This window comes from Microcebus murinus, chromosome 11 (genome assembly GCF_040939455.1).
Source record: "Microcebus murinus isolate Inina chromosome 11, M.murinus_Inina_mat1.0, whole genome shotgun sequence".
In the NCBI taxonomy this organism is placed as follows: Eukaryota; Metazoa; Chordata; class Mammalia; order Primates; family Cheirogaleidae; genus Microcebus; species Microcebus murinus.
The window spans coordinates 1,423,678-1,434,848 of NC_134114.1; positions in this window are offsets into that span (position 1 = coordinate 1,423,678).

Sequence of the window (11,171 nt, forward strand, 5' to 3'; positions counted from 1 at the left end):
TTCAGATGTGTCATTAGATTGTTAATTTGTGATCTTTCTGTCTTTTTCATGTAAGTATTTAAGGCTGTGAATTTTCCATTAGGGCTGCTTTTGCCGAATCCCTTAGGTTTTGATAGCTTATGTCCCTTTTGTCATTCAGTTTGAGGAATCTTTTGATTTCCATCTTAATTTCATTATAGACCCAGATTCAGCAGCAGGTTGTTTAATTTGCATGATTTTTTGTAGAATTGAGTGTTTCTCTTGGAGTTAATTTTCAGTTTTCTTCTACTGAGGTCTGAGAAGATACATGGTACTATTTCTACTTTTTTGAATTTGTTGAGAAATGTTTTGTGACCTAAGACATGATCAATTTTGGAGAATGTTCCATGTGCTGCTGAAAAGAATATAAATTCAGTAGTTTTGGGGTAGAATGCTCTGTAAATTTCTGGTAGGTCCATTTGTTCTAGAGTCCTGTTTAAGTCCAATGTTTCTTCATTTATTTCCTGCTTGGATGATCTGTCCAGTTCTGTCAACTGAAGTTCCCAGAAATTATGATACTGCTGTTTATCTCTTTGCTTAGATCTATTAGAATTTGCTTTATGAATCTGGGTGCTCCTGTGTTAGGTACATAAATACAATATTTAGGATTGTTCTTCTTCAAACTATACTACGAGGCTATAGTAACCAAAACAGCATGGTATTCGCACAAAAATAGAGACATAGACCAATGGAACAGGACAAAGAACCCAGATATAAAATCATCCACAAATCATCAGTGAACTAATCTTTCACAAAGCAGACAATAAACACTGGAGAAAAAAGCCTTATTCAATAAACAGTGCTGAGAAAATATGATAGCCACATGCAGAAGAATAAAACAGTATCCATATCTCTCATCACTCACAAAAATCATTTCAAGATGGATAAAAAAACTTAAATATAAGGCATGAAACCATAATAGTTGTGGAAGAAAATGTTGGAAAAACTCTTCTAGATATCAGCCTAGGCAAAGAATTTATGAAAAAGACCTCAAAGGCAATCACAGCAACAACAAAAACAAATAAATGGGTCTTGACTAAATTAAAAATCTTCTGCACAGCTAAGGAAATAATCAACAGAGCAAATAGATAACCTACAGAATGGGATAAAATATTTGCAAGTTATACATCTGATAAAGGGCTAAAAACAAGAGTCTACAAAGGACTCAAGCAAATCAGCAAGAAAAAATAAACAACCCCATTAAAAAGTCAGCAAAAGACATGAATAGAAGCTTTTCAAAAGAAGACAGACAAATGGCTAATAAACATCAAAAAATGCTCAATGTCACTAATCATTGGGGAAATGCACATTAAAATCACAATGAAATATCACCTTACCTCAGTTAGAATGACTTTTATTAAAAAGTCCCAAAACAATAGATGCTGGCAGTGAGTAGATGCAGAGAGAAAGGAATGCTTATACACTGTTGGAGGGAATATAATCTAGTACAACCTCTATGGAAAACAGTATGGAAATTCCTCAAAGAACTAAAAGTAGACCTACCATTCAATCCAGCAATCTCACCCTGGGTATTTACTCAAAGGAAAAGAAGTCAATTTACCAAAAAGACACCCACATAATATCCTGAATTAAAAAAAAGACACCTGCACTTGAATATTTATTGTAGCACAATTCATAATTGCAAAGATGTGGAATCAACCCAAGTGCCCTTCAATTCATTAGTGGATTAACAAATTGTGGAATATGTATACCATGGACTACTACTCAGCCATAAAAAGGATGAATTAATGCCTTTTGTAGAAATTTGTATGGGACTGGAGACCATTATCCTAAGTGAAGTACCTAAAGAATGGAAAAACAAGCACCACATGTACTCAGTATTAAATTGGAAGTAAGTCATGAGCACACAAGTGCACAGAGGGAAGAAAAACTCAGCACAAATCAAGCGGAGATAGTGGGAGGGGTGAGATGGGTGACACAGGATGGGTGACAACTTACCTAACAGGTACGGTGAGCACTACCTGTTGATGGGCACACTTACAGCCCTGACTCAAGTATTACAGAGGGGATCCCTGTAACCAGCAACATTTGTATCCGTGTAATATTTTGAAATAGAATAGCTTTTTCAATTTTTTTTAATAATTCTTAACTTTTTTGTGTGTGTCAGAAGAAGTGAAAATACTAAAAATTCACCCTCCTGGTTACGAAGTACTGATTTATGCCCAAACATGGATGAACCCTGAACACGCTAAACCAAGTGAAAGAAGCCAGATACAGAAGGACCCATTTATGATTTCTCTTGTATGAAATGTCCAGAATAGGCAGATTCACAGAAGCAGGAAGAAGTAGAATAGAGATTTCCGGGGGCTGGTGGAGGAAGCAGATGGACGCGTATTGTTCAATGGGTGCAAAGTTTTTGTTTGCAGTGACAAGAAAATGTTCTGGAAATAGCGATGATGGTCACACATCATTTTGAATGAGTTTAATGCCACTGAAGTGTAGCCTCAAAAAATGGATAGAGCAGTAATTTTTATGTTATATGCATTTTACCACGACAAAAACAAAGTAGAGACCAGCCTCGTACAAATCAGCTAACTGCACCGAAAGTGACAACAGGAACAGCCCTTGGAGACTGTGTTCTCCATCTGGACCCCAGGAGGTGCAGCCTGGGCGGGGGCAGCCCCGCTCGGCCCCTGCAGCCCTCTCTGTCCGCAGAGGGTGCTCCATTATTTATTAGCCCAGCAATCTGGCAGGCAGCGTGCTCTCGGCAGCCAGAATCCAATACTGAAAGGTCACCACTTTGAACACCCGAGCCAAAGGGTGTTAAAGCAAATACAAATACACCTTTTTAATTTCAGCTGAATTGATTAGATAACAATTGGAGGGTGTCACAGGTCAGGAGGCGCGAGCCAGCAGGTCGGTGGAGAGAAAGGAGCCCGGGGCGGCGGTCACAGGGGTGCCGGGCTGAGCCCAGGGCAGGCCGCCCCGCCCCCGCCCCAGCCCCGGCTCTTGTCTCAGCAAATGGAGAAATGCCCACGTCACAGTGGCTTTCAACAGAGCCGAGTACATGGCGAAAGGCCACGCACGGTCAACGCAGGTGAGAAGTGAAGGTCTATTTGAAGTCAAGTACACAGGGGCTAGCAAATATTTTAAAAGGGGAGAAATAACCCGCATGCCCAGCAGTGCCGTCTGAGACCTGGTGTCACCAGCACCCTGCCCGTGTGTATACGCCACAGCAGGCCTGTGCACACATATCTATGTTTTATGTGTGTGTGTGTATGCCACAGGAGGCCTGTGCACACACATACATGTTTTATATGTGTGTGTGTATGCCACAGCAGGCCTGTGCACACATATATGTTTATGTGTGTGTGTCTGTGTATGCCACAGCAGGCCTGTGCACACATGTATATATTTTGTGTGTGTGTGTATGCCACAGCAGGCCTATGCACACATATATATGTTTTTTTTATTTTTTTTTATTTTATGTGTGTGTGTGTATGCCACAGTAGGCCTGTGCACACATATCTATGTTTTATGTGTGTGTGTGTATGCCACAGGAGGCCTGTGCACACACATACATGTTTTATATGTGTGTGTGTATGCCACAGCAGGCCTGTGCACACATATATGTTTATGTGTGTGTGTCTGTGTATGCCACAGCAGGCCTGTGCACACATGTATATATTTTGTGTGTGTGTGTATGCCACAGCAGGCCTATGCACACATATATATGTTTTTTTTATTTTTTTTTATTTTATGTGTGTGTGTGTATGCCACAGTAGGCCTGTGCACACATATATATGTTTGATGTGTGTGTGTGTATGCCACAGCAGGCCTGTGCATGCATATATATGTGTGTATGTGTATATGTATATATGTGTATGTATGCATATATATGTATATAAGTGTATATATGATTATTTAAATATGTAAGTCTCACAAATAGTCAGACGTGTACATGTAAAAGTAATGGAATGATACGTTTGCCAGTGAAAACTGAAGTATTTAAAAAGATGTGATGGCCCAGGGGCCCCGCAAGACCTCTCCTCCGGCCAGTGGTGCAAGTTGTGGAGCAGCTTGGAAGTGGCACCAAGAACGCCCACGGGGCTCCGAGGGCCTGCGGCATGGAGCTGGCCGGCAGGCCGGGTGCCACCAAGTCCCGGGGCGTGGACGGCACCCAAGGGGCCGTGTGGAGCGGCGGAAGGCTGAGGGCTGAGGAGACACAGGCTGCCGAGGGACCGTCAGCGCAGCAGCCTCCACAGGTATGGCGCGAAGCTTCCCCTCGCCTCTTCCTGGCTCATTCTTTAGAACATTCTGGAATGCAGGCCGGAGAGAAACATCATCACCTGGTCAGGCTTCCATCTGCTGTCACTGCAGAAGAAGAAGGCCATCCTTACGCTCGGGGCGCTGGCGTGGGGACAGGCGACACCCGCCTCCTGGCAGACTGTGGGGGCAGCACCTGTCCCGGTCTGCCCTGCGGCCGCCCTCCCGCCCTCCCGCGGCGCAGCCCGCCCCCACAACGGAGCCCGAGGACTGGCCCATCTGCGCCTCACTTGTACCAGAAATAACGAGTGGAATCTTTGGGAAAACCCAGACAGCTTACCCTGAGACCAGGACACTGAATTTAGAATGAAACGCCGCGCCTGTGGGTCAGAACTGCCTGAAGGCCTGGCCGGCGCCTTCTGCTGTCGGCCGGAGCAGCAGCTCCCGCGGGCCGAGCCTCGGTCTCCCCGGCGCACAGGTTGGGAAGCAACGACGGCAAGAAAAACGCTTTGTCTACCTTTTCTACGAAGATTTATTAATGGAATATACGTTTGAAAATAAGCCTCCAAGTCTGCGATGTGAACAGTAACCCCCAAACTCATGCAGATGTTTGTCAAGGGAGCTCTGGTCCACCCTTACTCTCTGCTGTGGGGAGCGCCCAGCGGGAGGAGAGAGGGCAGGCGGGGAGGAGAGAGGGCAGGGGCAGGCGGGGAGGAGAGAGGGCAGGCGGGGAGGAGAGAGGGCAGGCGGGGAGGAGAGAGGGCAGGGGCAGGCGGGGAGGAGAGAGGGCAGGCGGGGAGGAGAGGGGGCAGGCGGGGAGGAGAGAGGGCAGGCGGGGAGGAGAGAGGGCAGGCGGGGAGGAGAGAGGGCAGGAGGGGAGGAGAGAGGGCAGGCGGGGAGGAGAGAGGGCAGGAGGGGAGGAGAGAGGGCAGGCGGGGAGGAGAGAGGGCAGGCTGGAGGAGAGAGGGCAGGCGGGGAGGAGAGAGGGCAGGCGGGGAGGAGAGAGGGCAGGCGGGGAGGAGAGAGGGCAGGCTGGAGGAGAGAGGGCAGGCGGGGAGGAGAGAGGGCAGGCGGGGAGGAGAGAGGGCAGGCTGGAGGAGAGAGGGCAGGCTGGAGGAGAGAGGGCAGGCGGGGAGGAGAGAGGGCAGGCTGGAGGAGAGAGGGCAGGCTGGAGGAGAGAGGGCAGGCGGGGAGGAGAGAGGGCAGGCGGGGAGGAGAGAGGGCAGGCGGGGAGGAGAGAGGGCAGGCTGGAGGAGAGAGGACAGGAGGGGAGGAGAGAGGGCAGGCGGGGAGGAGAGAGGGCAGGAGGGGAGGAGAGAGGGCAGGCGGGGAGGAGAGAGGGCAGGCGGGGAGGAGAGAGGGCAGGCTGGAGGAGAGAGGGCAGGCGGGGAGGAGAGACGCCAGGCGGGGAGGAGAGAGGGCAGGCGGGGAGGAGAGACGCCAGGCGGGGAGGAGAGAGGGCAGGCTGGAGGAGAGAGGGCAGGCGGGGAGGAGAGAGGGCAGGCTGGAGGAGAGAGGACAGGAGGGGAGGAGAGAGGGCAGGCGGGGAGGAGAGAGGGCAGGAGGGGAGGAGAGAGGGCAGGCGGGGAGGAGAGAGGGCAGGCAGGGAGGAGAGAGGGCAGGCGGGGAGGAGAGAGGGCAGGCGGGGAGGAGAGGGGGCAGGCGGGGAGGAGAGAGGGCAGGCTGGAGGAGAGAGGGCAGGCGGGGAGGAGAGAGGGCAGGCGGGGAGGAGAGAGGGCAGGCGGGGAGGAGAGAGGGCAGGCGGGGAGGAGAGAGGGCAGGCTGGAGGAGAGAGGGCAGGCTGGAGGAGAGAGGGCAGGCGGGGAGGAGAGAGGGCAGGCTGGAGGAGAGAGGGCAGGCTGGAGGAGAGAGGGCAGGCGGGGAGGAGAGAGGGCAGGCTGGAGGAGAGAGGGCAGGCGGGGAGGAGAGAGGGCAGGCGGGGAGGAGAGAGGGCAGGCTGGAGGAGAGAGGGCAGGCGGGGAGGAGAGAGGGCAGGTGGGGAGGGCAGGCTGGAGGAGAGAGGGCAGGCGGGGAGGGCAGGCGGGGAGGAGAGAGGGCAGGCTGGAGGAGAGAGGGCAGGCGGGGAGGAGAGAGGGCAGGCGGGGAGGAGAGAGGGCAGGCTGGGAGGAGAGAGGGCAGGCTGGAGGAGAGAGGGCAGGCGGGGAGGAGAGAGGGCAGGCTGGAGGAGAGAGGGCAGGCGGGGAGGAGAGAGGGCAGGCTGGAGGAGAGAGGGCAGGCGGGGAGGAGAGAGGGCAGGCTGGGAGGAGAGAGGGCAGGCTGGAGGAGAGAGGGCAGGCTGGAGGAGAGAGGGCAGGCTGGAGGAGAGAGGGCAGGCGGGGAGGAGAGACGGCAACGCCGTGCTCAGGGAGAGCCTCTGTCTGCCGTTGCGGCCTGGAGCAGGCCCTCTCCACTGCTGAGTGGCCACCCTCCCCAGCCCACGGGGGCAGACAGACCCTGCTTTTGCCACACGCGTGCACACGGCGCCCACATCGTCGTTCTCAGCACTGGCTGCATCTTCCTCCCGTCCCCCTTCCTTTCCCGCCCGGGCAGACCACACCTGTGCTCTCCCAGAACTCCTTCCCAGCGAAACAGCCTTGCTCTGCTCACCTGCACCTGCCCGGGGCCCTCTCCTGTTCAGAGCCGGGACAACGCATCCCGCTAACCGGCGCTGCACACACGGTCCTGAGTGGAGCCTTCAACAGCAGGTGCCCGGGCATTTCTCTGTGTCCCTTTGTCAAATTGAACAGATACATTTATTCTCGGATCTTAAAGATTTAAATTTTGCACCTGCTGGACCCTCTCCTGGGCATCGGAAGGACCCCTTCACGGCGGGAGGGCAGTGAGGGCTGGGAGAGTGGCCTGTGTCAGCGAGGAGCCGGCCCCAGCCAGGCCTGACGGCGCGCCTCGCTCCTCGCCGGGCTTAGCAAACCATGGGGTGCTGCAGGACGCCCCTCGGGCCTGAGCAGACAGGGGCACAGCGTCAAGAGGGCACTGTTCATTCTCTCTTCTTTTTCATCTTTCAGCATTGCCAGCATGTTTTGTCACAAATCAACTTTTATTTATGTTTCCATCTTTTCCTATGCAAATAGTCAGGCATGTGGTGTAGCTAGACATGGAAACTCTGAATCGACACAAACAAAGTTAAAATGAAAACATCAAATCAGGGAATTGTATGCTTTCCCATGTCAGGGCGTATTCTTACATTGTAATTATAAAAATGGCACTGTCTATGGTGCAAATTTGAAAAATCAGAGAAAGTATGAGTAATTAAATACAAGTCACTGCAATCGTATAACTGACTTCAGAAGGGCACCGCAGAGCTAGGAAGGTGTGTGACCAGACATGTGCACATACATACATGGATGCACACACATATGAACTGGCATCGTCTTGCAGGTACAGGCTGGGACTCTGGTTGCTATAGCGCTGCACCCTCGGGGCCACAGCGTGCTTTCTTTCCTCTGGCTTCCAGGAGGCTTCTAATCTAGTTGTCAAGACGACAAGTATTTAGGAAGAAAACCCATAATAATAAATGTTTTAATAAGAGTTTGTGACGACAGAGAACTGATGCTACAAAGTTACTGCCTGGTTTACCAGCAAGTGAGCTGCACGCGCTGCAGCCCCGGGAGCTGTGGAGGAAGAGCAGGACACGCCTAAGTGGTAGCCCTCCTCGAACACCTACACCAGGGGGGTGATGCAATTGCTTCCTGTAGATTGTCTGTTTCCCTCTCGTAACAGCCCCAGAATACAATCTTATCCAGTCTGTAACAGCCCCAGAATACAATCTTATCCAGTCTGTAACAGCCCCAGAATACAATCTTATCCAGTCTGTAACAGCGCCAGAATACAATCTTATCCAGTCTGTAACAGCCCAGAATGCAATCTTATCCAGTCTGTAACAGCCCCAGAATACAATCTTATCCAGTCTGTAACAGCCCCAGAATACAATCTTATCCGGTCTGTAACAGCCCCAGAATACAATCTTATCCGGTCTGTAACAGCCCCAGAATACAATCTTATCCAGTCTGTAACAGCCCCAGAATACAATCTTATCCGGTCTGTAACAGCCCCAGAATACAATCTTATCCAGTCTTTAACAGCCCAGAATACAATCTTATCCAGTCTGTAACAGCCCAGAATACAATCTTATCCAGTCTGTAACAGCCCAGAATACAATCTTATCCGGTCTGTAACAGCCCCAGAATACAATCTTATCCGGTCTGTAACAGCCCAGAATACAATCTTATCCAGTCTGTAACAGCCCCAGAATACAATCTTATCCAGTCTGTAACAGCCCCAGAATACAATCTTATCCAGTCTGTAACAGCCCAGAATACAATCTTATCCAGTCTGTAACAGCCCAGAATACAATCTTATCCGGTCTGTAACAGCCCCAGAATACAATCTTATCCGGTCTGTAACAGCCCCAGAATACAATCTTATCCGGTCTGTAACAGCCCCAGAATACAATCTTATCCGGTCTGTAACAGCCCCAGAATACAATCTTATCCGGTCTGTAACAGCCCCAGAATACAATCTTATCCGGTCTGTAACAGCCCCAGAATACAATCTTATCCAGTCTGTAACAGCCCCAGAATACAATCTTATCCAGTCTGTAACAGCCCAGAATACAATCTTATCCAGTCTGTAACAGCCCAGAATACAATCTTATCCAGTCTGTAACAGCCCCAGAATACAATCTTATCCAGTCTGTAACAGCCCCAGAATACAATCTTATCCAGTCTGTAACAGCCCAGAATGCAATCTTATCCAGTCTGTAACAGCCCCAGAATACAATCTTATCCGGTCTGTAACAGCCCAGAATACAATCTTATCCAGTCTCTTTCGCAGCTGAAGCACAGACTTGTGGATAAGGGAGTTGCTCACAGTCACGTGGCAAGGCTGGGCAGGGCACGTGTTCGGGAGGTAGAGAGTTTCATGCAGTTTTGGCGGGTAGAGGGGGCAGGCGCTGAGTGGCTGGAACAGAACCAAAGAGGTGGACGCGTGTGCCATGGTGTTAGGGAACTGGGACCGAGCACGAGGGCCTGGTAGAGACGATTCAAGCAGAAGAAATTGTATCAATGGGCCGGGCGTGGTGGCTCACACCTGTAATCCCAGCACTCTGGGAGGCTGAGGTGGGAGGATCACTTGAGCTCAGGAGTTCGAGAACAGCCTCAGCAAGAGCAAGACCCTGTCTCCACTAAAAATAGAAAAAATGAGCCGGGCATGGTGGCGCACCTGTAATCCCAGCTACTTGGGAAGCTGAGGCAGGAGGATGGCTTGAGCCCAGATGTTCGAGGCTGCAGTGAACTGTGATGACGCCACTGCACTCCAGCCTGGGTGACAAAGAGAGACCCTGTCTCAAGGAAAAAAAAAAAAGACAACAAATAAAGTGAATAGAAGCCTCTACTTATCCCTGTCCATGGTATTATTGAAGTCACTGCTGAGGTTCCCTCTCCATTTGAAAAGGATAATCATATCCATGCCATCAATTGTCTTAGGAATTCAAAAACGTTAGTATACGAAATTGTCAACACAATCAGCTTGTTATAAGCAGTATCTTGTATCAGTGGAGGTTCTGGGATTCAGCGCATAGTCTGACAAAACACAGTGTGTGAATTAGTGGATCCGTGCCACCTTGGAAGAGAATCCCCAGGCTCTGCTCTGGGTTCTACTTTGCCTGCAAACGAAATCAGTGTCTCGGATGGGAGAATTGGTGGCACCTCAAGCAGACGCTCCGCTGACACAGAACTGGGGAAGGGTGGTTATCACGAGAGCAAACCAAGTGATTCCTCAAGGTCTATACAGTTCACAACAGGCTGGGGTGATGACTTGAGCATAGTTTCAAAATTAATGACATAGATATAAATAATGACAAAGTCCTTATAGGAAAACTCACCCCCCCCACACACACACACACACTGTGGATTAGACGCAGAAGAGGCTAGAGGTGGCTTAACAGCACAGCGTCTCCCACTTCCTGTGCAGGTACAGGGGCCATGAGAGTGCAAAAGAAGACGTAACAAGTTGTGCTGACTGTGTTAATTCAACAGGCAGCTCAAAATGAGTGAGGTATTTCTATGCATAAAACCCCCGTTACACACCTAAAATGGAGAAAGGATACAATCTCTTGTTTCCAGAAATTCACACTCTGTTGGGGGAGGGAACGTTCATCTAGGGGAGAAAGAAGGTGTTAGAGGTCAGATCACAATGTCACATGTGGTACATTGTTCCTCTTAAAGGAAATGGGAATTTGGGTCACAGGGCAGATGAAGGGGTTAGGGGAGATATATTCAGTTATTTATTTATTTATTTATTTTATTTTTGAGACAGAGTCTCACTTTGTTGCCCAGGCTAGAGTGAGTGCTGTGGCGTCAGCCTAGCTCACAGCAACCTCAAACTCCTGGGCTCAAGCGATCCTCCTGCCCCAGCCTCCCGAGTAGCTGGGACTACAGGCGTCTGCCACCATGCCCGGCTAATTTTCTCTATATCTTTTTAGTTGTCCAATTAATTTCTTTCTATTTTTAGTAGAGACAGGGTCTCGCTCTTGCTCAGGCCGGTTTCGAATTCCTGACCTTGAGCAATCCGCCCACCTCGGCCTCTCAGAGTGCTAGGATTACAGGCCTGAGCCACCACTCCGAGCCTAAATTCAGTTTTTGACACACTGGATTTTAGCTCTGGCATCCAAATGAAAATGTCCAAGAGTTATTGCAAATGAATTGGAAGGCCACAGAGAGGCCAGCATTGGAGGTACGAACCCAAGAACACTCGTTTCACTATTATTGGAAAGGGGGGACTCATTCTGACCTTACTCGAACTAGAGTGGGAACAGCGGGAGGTGGGGGCTCCATGCGCCATGGCGACAGTGCCATTAGAGGAAAGGAAAGCGCAGGTAATGCTCAGAGGTCGCTTCTGGGGTCAGGGAG